The 10364-nt window shown below is 40.1% G+C and overlaps 1 pseudogene; it reads right to left on the bottom strand.

Annotated features, from left to right (window-relative positions):
- Positions 1 to 2445: 2445 nt before the first annotated feature.
- LOC122453883 lies at positions 2446 to 3214 on the bottom strand (annotated as a pseudogene).
- Between the last annotated feature and the right edge of the window lie 7150 nt (positions 3215 to 10364).

The raw sequence follows: 10364 nt of genomic DNA, 5'->3' as shown, positions 1-10364 counted from the left end.
ATGTGTCTTGGCACACTTGTCCCCAGAGTCTGGTTCTTTCTACTCTTTATTTCCTCTGCCTCCCACTTATGGCTGTTTTGCAACTCCCATACCACTGGGACTCTGACTTTGCATCCCTAAGCAGTCAAACTAAGCTCAGAGGCTTCACTTCCAGTTGGCCTACAAGGAAGACCCAAGGACAGATGGTGTCATTGAGATGAGTGTGCAGTCCCTCAGGTGTTATCTTGGAATAGAACCATGCATGCGCATATGCCCAAGATGTGATATATGTGTTACACAGTACTCATTTAGAAAAATGTCCATTTCACCCCCTGGATAGCCCTTGAAAGTTTATAAAGCACTTTCCTATATGCTTGATATTTGATCCCTACAGTTCTACCAGGAGGTAGGTATTCTAATACCATGTACAGGCCAGAAGCAGTGCCAGACCCAGGTGACCCAATCCTTACCTAAGTCTTAGGGTGCAGGAGCAGAGGTCTGGCTCCATTATGCACCTTCTGACCAGATCAGGTGCCAGGCTTTCCTCCCACCAGGAATCCTCTTATTCAGTGCCCTAGGGGCAGAGTAAATTCTCAAGACCATGAAGAAGTGAAGAACAATGCCTGGGCTGAGGGCATGTCTCCTATCATAAGACTAACTTTAAATTAGAAATCAGAATATTACTGGAGGCAAACGCTGACTGAGTTCTCTGCCCAGCTCTGTTGCAGCCTCAGATACACAGAGCCACAATGTGGGGAGGGTCAGAGGAGGGTATAAGGGCTCATGTTCAGGACCCTCAAACTCCAAATTTTGGCCATCTACTTAATGCTTCAGTTTCCCCATTTGCAGGGTAGGTGTGTGAATTGGTTGAGATATGGCTGGCATAAGGCCTGGGCCCAAGCAACTTCTCAGTACACAGTCTTTATGGCTCCTGCCATTTTTGTTCCTATCTTGTCCTGGACTCCCGCAAGGCCCCTCCTTGCCATCCTTGGTTTGCATCATTGGTTTTTCACTTTCTGTGGTTGCATTTTCTTTGTAAGCACACACTGTTCATCTATATTAGACATGAGTATCCTGTAATCACTGCAGCCATCCTGCCAGAACATCTGTTAGAGACCTTCTGTGCAAGGTGATCTCCTAAGGGACCAAACAGCCCTTCTGACACCAGATTATTGAGCGAGATGTGGTGTATCAGATGCCAGGGTGGCACTGACAGGGTACTTCCCACGCCTCCCATCGGAGGTGGTGCTTTACACTCGCATGAGGAACCATCATGGCACTGCCCACAGTAGGGCTGGGAAGAATGCCCATTTGCTGCACCAGTCTGGTGTGGTTGCTAAACACCTCCAACAAGGGTCCAGGTATGGATTTCTCTTCTCCATCTTCTGATTACTTGATGTTTTTGGTGTCTGCTGGATTTGTGGATTTCCAGACTGCTTACTGATTGATGGATTTTCCTAGACTTTGTGATCCCAGGGCCAACTTTTCCATCTGTCCTCCAGCCCTTTAACCTCCTTTGACAGAGTGGCTGTGAACACTGATTGGAAAACAACAGTGAAATTAATTTCTTATAGCTTGGCATGGCCCAGCAGTAGAAAGATATTTTGTTTGTATGTTTTTAGCTTCTATCATTCTCTTTCTTTTTAAGATGGTTAACCCTAAGCCTTATTACTAGTAAATAAAACCATGATGTTGGTAGTCATTGATCTTACAATAATTATTTATGTAAACATCCTAAGACTTATCTCTTTGTTGCTTTGATTTCTTTTTGAGTTGTAAAAAAGTTCCCCAATTTAATCAGACCTAAACTCCCCTGCTTCCATTACTAAGCAAAGTCTTGTCACTTGAAGCTTTCTAGAACTGCATATCTATTGCCCCTCAATAGATGACCACCAACATCCTTGGATCTGTTTCCCTCTTCTCTTGAGATCCAGATGTCAGGCACTCATTTAACATCAATCTGTCCAAACCAGATTCTCCTGGAGCCCCCATGCCTGTGAAGAGTATCCCAGTGGTCCAGTAAAGGTCACTTAGGCTCCTCCCACAGTCCCTCTCCCCATGTACAGTAAATGATCAATCCACTTTGTCTATTTATCTGTTTTTTTGGCCCTGCTGAGAAGCTTGTGGGATCTTGGTTTCCCCAACCAGGGATTGAACCTTGGCCCTGGGCAGTAAAACCATGGAGTCTTAACCACTGGGCTGCCAGAGAGTTCCCCTACATTATTTTCTCACATCCTCTTTTCCATTCCCATCCCTGTTCCTTTATCCCAGTATTTTTACTTTACATTTAGATAATTGAAATAGCCAAATAGAGAATCTTGATTTCTACAAGCTCACCGGTAGTTTGCTGCTTTGCAGTTAGTCTTTCCCAAATATCCCACAAATGCTCTGAGGATTATTTGCAAAATTCATTATTTTTTTTCAACAAACAAGATCTTTTGTTTGTCACCATTAAAAGTCTGCATTTTAAACAAATTCTTGGACCGGTGGCTTGTATCCATCATCCTGTTCAACTTTAGCACCTGTCTCACCCCTAGCAACTTTTCCAGAACTACCACTTCACCATGTAACTCCATGAGTTTTCCCAATTCAAACTTGGGCTTCTTCAGCATTTTTTTGTTTCTAATGAAGACATCATGGAGCAGATAAATAGATTGGCAAGATTTTTCTATGTCTTTCCCAAGGCTATCTGGAATAAATTTATTGACCAACTCTTTCAAGTCATTTGTCTGCACCTTTCAGGTCATGATTTCCATCATCTTCTTGCAAATCTGGTGCACCTGCTGGTGCTGGACATAAGAGGTCATCTGAATCTGATTGCTGCATTTTTTGTTTATTAAAACCCACACAAAACAGACAAAGCAAGTAACCATTGGTAATGTTGACAACAACATGAGCTTTAATCATGGTCTGCCATTTTTTGATCCATGCCATGGAAATTAATTAAGCATTTTTTGCCCTGAACATCCTCAAGAATTAGTTTGAGTTTTCTAAATGCAACTTCATCATTGTGCATATCAGCAAGACTCACTTCAAAAACATGCCTCTTCAGGTCATCAGATGCAGTTTTGGTTCCTTGAGATCTTCTGACCAATGTTTTACCAATATTCCTTATATTGAACATAGCTGGTGCTTTCACATCATACCCATCTTTTTTAGAAAATGGGTCAACCACTTTCTTCTTGGCTCCCCTTTTGCCTCCTTTCATAAGCTGCTTGTTCTTGCCAACGACCATGGTGCTGCTCAGACAGCCAAAAGGGGCAAAATTCTTTATTCTTCTCATATTATTTCCTTGCAAAATTACTGTGTGGTTCTCACTGGTTTCTTGGTTTAAATTCCAAACCCATATGTGATGTTTAAGACTGTCCACAGCCCTCTCTAAGCTTGTCTCACAATGCTTCTCAAAGACTTCATCTCCTCCAAAAAGCATTTCCATTCTACGCTTTCCTAACATATCCACAATTCTTCATCTTTGTAGCTTTCATTTACTCATCAAGTAGTTAGTGGACCAATACTCAATGGCAAGGCCTGGGCTAGGTCTTGCTGATGATACAGCCTCTTTTCCCTAAAATACACACCTACTCCCTCATGCTGTTTCTGTGACAGGGATGGCCTCCCCTCTTTCTTGTGACACCCTTCTCTTGAAATTCTGCAGTGAGATAGGATATGTCTGATGTTGTGAAAAGCATTTTCCAACATGTATCGAGAAATTCAAAGACATTCTTGCCCTTTGAACTAGTGATCCCCACTTTTTGGGAATCTAAGGGTATAATTATAATCCAAACTGCAGAAAAATAGTTTGTGTAAAAATATCCACTTTGCTACCTTATTCATCAGCTTTATTGATAGTATTGAAAATGGAAATAACATATATAATACAGGATTACATAAACAAAAATAATTTTATTTTAAGAATAATAGAAGACTTTTAAACTCTACTTGATAAACTTTGAGTAATATAATACATTTGCTCAATTTCCAAGTACATAAGTTTCTCATAATATGAGAAAATGCCCATGATGAATTATTTGAGAAAAAATCATACTGAAAGAATTCATATGTATTTATGCATGTGTGTATGTATTTAATCTTTATAACTGTTTAACAAATTATTTTAAAATTATATATAGTAAAAAAGACTATGAGTAAACAAATTACAATATTACCAGTGTTTAGCTCTAGAATATGGATTGTAGATAATTTCTTTTTAATTTCTTTTATGTCTTCCAAATTTTCAATGTAGCAAGCATGTATTATTTTCACATGATTTATTTTTACCTGCACTTGTGACTTAGCCAATTCTGTGTGGGTATTTTAGTGCCCAGATGTACTCCAACTTGGCCGCAGGTCACCAAAATGCACATCCCTTTCTATGAACTCGAGTAACACTCATCACCTTTGTCACTAGTCAGGCATATCATACAACACAATATACTTTAATTGTTCGAGAAAGGACTTTTCTCCTCAATTAAATTGTGAGCAAACAGGAAGCATGACTTAGGCATTGCTGTTACCTCAACATTGAGCCAGTTGACTTGTGGGAGAAAAAAAAAAAAACTTCTGGGGGAATAATCTATCTTAATAAGTATTAAGGCCTTTTAGTATTAATGGACCATATAAGTAACAAGTTACTCTTTGATTTGAAAGAAGTAAGTGACTGCAAATTAAGTTCATATAAGATATCTGTCTGAAATATCCAGGAAGGGAAGAATATGAGGACTGGCATTGTTTAAGCCCTTGCTAGGGCAAACTTGTTGATGGCCACCTGATTTTATGACTATTTTATATTCTTCTGAACAGTTGTATGGGGTAGGTGCTTTTGCTCATTCAATAGATGAAAAGATGGAGGTCTTGGGGTGAAGGTCCTGAGCCCAAGGTCACACAGCTGGTGAGTGTCAGTTCTAGCCATCAATCCAAGTTTGACTGGCTTCAAAGCGCATTCTCCTTCCATTGATTTCTGACATGATAAAATTCAGTTGCAGCAGAGACTTCTGACATGACAGACATACTCTCCCATCCCTCCTTGTTTCCTAGCCCGGTGTGTGGTTAAGGGAAGCCTAAAAGTCAGAATGAGAAAACCCAAAAGTCCAACTTCCAGTTTCCAAGTGTATTAAGATCCCCTGCATAATTAATATTGTCATGTGTATCACCGACTCTGTCCATGATGCCAATTATCTTGCTGTTCATACTGTGCACAGTGTTCATTGAACCCAGGTTAGGCAAGGTGCAAGCTAAGAGGCTGGAAGAAGATGCAAAGATTTGTGGGAACTGTAGATATGTTTATTCTCTCCTGGCTGATGCTGCAGCCATACCACAATGCTCTCCTCTCATGGCTGAGCCATGAACAGAGCTGTGATGCAGAATTAATGCTGCTGCTTTCTAGGGGAAGCTCATATATGTGTCCAGAACATGACAAAGCAAGTATCTTGTGACACTCATGTGCAGTGTTATAAGTGATCTCAGCTGTTACATAATCATTATGTACAAAATGTGGGGCAAGAGAGCCTAACCGCACCATCTTGGCTAATTTGCTCTTTCTCTACACTGTGTAGTTGAAATCACTGTTGAAATTAGTGAGAATTGAGTATTCAGAGGTTGCCGCATCACTTACCTCTGGCAGACACTCAAAGGCAGGAAGAGGAGTGGGAAAACTTTGTAATGAAGAACAAAGAAGGCTTCAGGTGTGCCTTGACTGGAGGCTGCTGGCCCAGGGAAGCTGCAAGTGAGGTAATTAGGAGCAGGACTCCATGTGGTTGGTTGGTCATAGGTTGCAGGCAGGGGCAAAAATTAAGGAAGTTGTCAATTATGTCAAGATGAGTGGAGGGCCAGGGGCAGAACTGCCTCATTCATTCAGACACCCTGGGAACCCACTCTGTTCCTGACTGTGAGAACACCAGGCCCCTCTCCACCCCTTCCACACCAATTCCCAGTCACACAGCCATTGCCTCCCTGCAACACACACTCTAAGAGGTAAGAACACAGGCACAAGTCACCCCTAACAAGAAATCAACCCAAACTACTCAACCAATATTTCACACCAAGGGCAAAAAAAAAAAAAAAAGAAGAAGAAGGACCTCAGATATGCAGATGACCCCACCCTTATGGCAGAAAGTGAAGAAGCACTAAAGAGCTTCTTGATGAAAGTGAAAGAGGAGAGTGAAAAAGTTGGCTTAAAACTCAACATTCAGAAAACTAAAATCATGACATCTGGTCCCAACACTTCCTGGCAAATAGATGGGAAAAGAGTGGAAACAGTGGCTGACTTTATTTTTGGGGGCTCCAAAATCACTGTAGATGGTGACTGCAGCCATGAAATTAAAAGACACTTACTCCTTAGAAGGAAAGCTGTGACCAACCTAGACAGCATATTAAAAAGCAGAATTACTTTGCCAACAAAGGTCCATCTAGTCAAGGTTATGGTTTTTCCAGTACTCATGTATGGATGTGAGAGTTGGACTATAAAGAAAGCTGAGTGCTGAAGAATTGATGCTTTTGAACTGTGGGGTTGAGAAGACTCTTGAGAGTCCCTTGGACTGCAAGGAGATCCAACCAGTCCATCTTAAAGGAAATCAGTCCTGGGTGTTCATTGGAAGAACTGATGTTGAAGCTGAAACTCCAATAGTTTGGCCACCTGATGCAAAGAGCTGACTCTTTTGAAAAGACTCTGATGCTGGGAAAGATTGAGGGCAGAAGGAGAAGGGGACGACAGAGGATGAGATGGTTGGATGGCATCACTGACTCAGTGGAGATGAGTTTGAGCAAACTCCGGGAGTTGGTGATGGACAGGGAGGCCTGGTGTGCTGTGGTCCATGGGGTCACAAAGAGTTGGACATGACTGAGTGACTGAGTTGAACTGATTCTTTACATTTTTGTGCTTCATTTTGAATAAGCTTTAGTGACCTGTGTTTGTCTTTACTTCTATCTTCACCTGTGGTTAATTTCTATTAAATGTATCCAATGAGTTCTTAATCTCAAAATTGTATTTTCTTAGCTTTTAGAATATATATGTGAGCTTTATAAATTCAAATTATCTGTTGATATGCTTTTTAAACTATTTTCCATCTTTTGCTTTATTTTTATTTAAAATATTAGTTTAACATATTAAATTAGTCTTTATCTTCTAATTTTAATAACTAAATCATCTCCAGATCTGCTTCTGTTGACTATTTCAACTACTGATTTCTACTCATTTTGCCTGAATTTTCACATATTTAGTATCCAGTACATTTTTATTGTGAACTGTTCATATGAGTGATACATTTCAGAAGTTTTGGATTACATGCTCTTCTCCAAATCATGGTAAATATTAAAATTTTTCTGGATGGAAATTAAATCACCAGTAAATCACCTTGATTTTCTTGAGATCTGGCAATAAGGTTTGTTGAGGCAGGCATGTTTCAGTATTTATCTTGTGTCTAGAGGTGTATCTTGTTTTTATACTGTGGCATTTCTTGACCCTCAATCATCAACTTGACTGCAGTGGACTCAACATTGCCCATCACTTTGTAGTCTCTAAAATATCAGCACAATTCTCCATCCTCCAAGAAATATCTGCTAGGCCTTCTAGACTGATACCATGCACATGAACAGTTTATGTTGAGGTCAAGAACTCAGTGGGAATTTTTAATATGAATGCTAGGAATCCTTTACTGTACTGCTCCCCTTGTTCCCTGTCTTGCATATCAGAGAGGAAGCTAAGATGAATGTGAAATTCTTCTTGTGTGCTTCCATTCTCCCAAAGATAATAGCCCTAATATAGTCATTGCTTTCAGTCTACAAGTTGTTGTCATATATTTTAACCAAATTCTACTGAGAATAGGAAAATGTATATTTGACGCCGGCAAATTCAACTTGGCTATAACTTAGAAACTATGTTTGGTACTATACCTAGAATCACTGTGAGCATACTCACACATGTGTTTTGGTGAATACTTTTGTTGTTGTTTGGTCACCAAGTCATGTTTGACTCTTTGCAACCTCATTAACTTGCAGCACACCAGACTTCCGTCTTTCACTATCTTACGGAGTTTGCTCAAACTCAAGTCCATTATGTCAGTGATGCCATCCAACCATCTCATCCTCTGTTGCCCCCTTCTCCTCCTGTCCTCAATCTTTCCCAGCATCAAAGTCTTTTCCAATGAGTTGGCCCTCCACATCAGGTGACCAAAGTATTGGAGCTTCAGCTTCAGCATCAGTTCTTCCAAAGAATATTCAGGGTTGATTTCCTTTAGGATTTACTGGTTTTATCTCCTTGTAATCCAAGGCATGTGCAAGAGACTTCTCCAGCACCACAATTCAAAACCATTAATTCTTCTGCTCTCAGCCTTCTTTATGGTACAAATCTCACAGAAGTACACTGTTAATGGAAAAACCATACCTTCGATTATATGGATCTTTGTTGGCAAAGTGATATTCTTGCTTTTTAATATGTTGCTTAGGTTTGTCATGGGTTTTCTTAGAATATCTGCAAATAGTATCTTTATTGCCTAAAGATGCATCCTTTCCCTGAAGTTGACCTACTCTCTCATATTTAAGAGTGAGGACTTTCTGGGTCATAGTGAGAAAGTCAGTTCCTAGGCAGGTTGATAGGAAGTCTGGGGTCCCCAAGAAGGAGAGAGGGGTCTTGGGCTCTCAAAAAGGATACAGGGATCTGGAATTCTCAAGGAGGAGGAAAGGACACATATATTTTTCCTCTACATTCCTTAGTCAAACTTTTTTTTTTTTTTAAGCCCAGAACTGTTTATTACACAACAAACAATTAAGTTTAAACTCTGTACTAAGGATTATATAACAATAATGTATCCTGCTTGAGGCCAGTTTCTCCTTCTTGGAAACCTTCTGATTAATCCTGATATTTTAGAATGTATATTATGGGAGTGGGTCTGGTAAATTTTATCTTTTGTTAAATTCTAATCCTGTTATACTAAAATGTAAATTTTGGGAGTGGGTCTGGTAAAATTTTTACAACCTTGAGACATTCTTTTGATTTATTGTAATAACTAATTTAAAAAGTATACAATTTCCTTGCTTAGACTAGTGAGGGGGGCACTCTCTGTCCCCCTTCTGATGTCTATGTCAGAAGCTTTCTCTGTCCCTTTTTCACTTTAATAAAACTGTGCTACCCAAAAGCTCTTGAGCGATCAAGCCTAGTCCCTGGAACTGAAGCTAAATCTTTTTTGGAGATCACAAATCTGACATCATTCACCTCAAGTTATCAATAGAATTTGTTTTCAGTTCCGTTCAGTTCAGTCACTCAGTCATGTCTGACTCTTTGGGACCCCATGGATGGCAGCACTCCAGGCCTCCCTGTCCATCACGAACCCCCACTGAAGCTTGCTGAAACTTGTGTCCATTGAGTCAGTGATGCCATCCAACCATCTCATCCTCTGTCTTCCGCTTTTCCTTCCATCTTTGATCTTTCTCAGCATCAGGGTCTTTTCAAATGAGTCAGTTCTTCACATCAGGTGGCCAAAGTATTGAAGTTCCAGCTTCAACATCAGTTCTTCCAATGAACAATCAGGACTGGTCTCCTTAAGGATGGACTGGATCTCCTTGCAGTCCAAGGGACTCTCAAGAGTCTTCTCCAGCACCATAGTTCAAAATCATTGATTCTTTGGCATTCAGCTTTCATTATAGTCCAACTCTCACATCCATACATGACTACTGGAAAAACCATAGCCTTGACTAGACGGACCTTGTTGGCAAAGTAATGTCTCTGCTTTTTAATATGCTGTCTAGGTTGGTCATAACTTTCCTTCCAAGGAGTAAACATCTTTTAATTTCATGGCTTCTTGACCTGCATACAAATTTCTCAAGAGGCAGTTCAAATGGTCTGCTATTCCCATCTCTGGAAGAATTTTCCACAGTTTATTGTGATTCACACAGTCAAAGGTTTTGGCATAGTCAATAGAGCAGAAGTAGATGTTTTTCTGAAACTATCTTGTTTTTTCTATGATTCAGTGGATGCTGGCAATTTTATCTCTGGTTTCTTTGCCTTTTCTAAATCCATCTTGAATATCTGGAAGTTCACTGTTCACGTACTGTTGAAAACTGGCTTGGAGACTTTTGAGCATTACTTTGCTAGCATGTGAGATGAGTGCAACTGTAGTTTGAACATTCTTTGGCATTGTCTTTCTTTGGGATTCGGAGGAAAACTGACCTTTTCCAATCCTGTGGTCACTGTTGAGTTTTCCAAATTTGCTGGCATATTGAATGCAGCACTTTCAAAACATAATCTTTTAGGAATTTTAGGATCTTTTAGGATTTGTATATATATATTTTTATCATTAGGACAAATCTAGGTGGAAGCACTGACAGATTTCCTCTTCATGGGCTCTAAAATCACTGAGGACAGTGACTGCAACCATGAAATTAGAAGGCGATTG

Source organism: Cervus canadensis, chromosome 15 (assembly GCF_019320065.1).
Source record: "Cervus canadensis isolate Bull #8, Minnesota chromosome 15, ASM1932006v1, whole genome shotgun sequence".
Lineage (NCBI taxonomy): Eukaryota > Metazoa > Chordata > Mammalia > Artiodactyla > Cervidae > Cervus > Cervus canadensis.
This window is presented reverse-complemented; position numbering and strand designations above follow the sequence as displayed.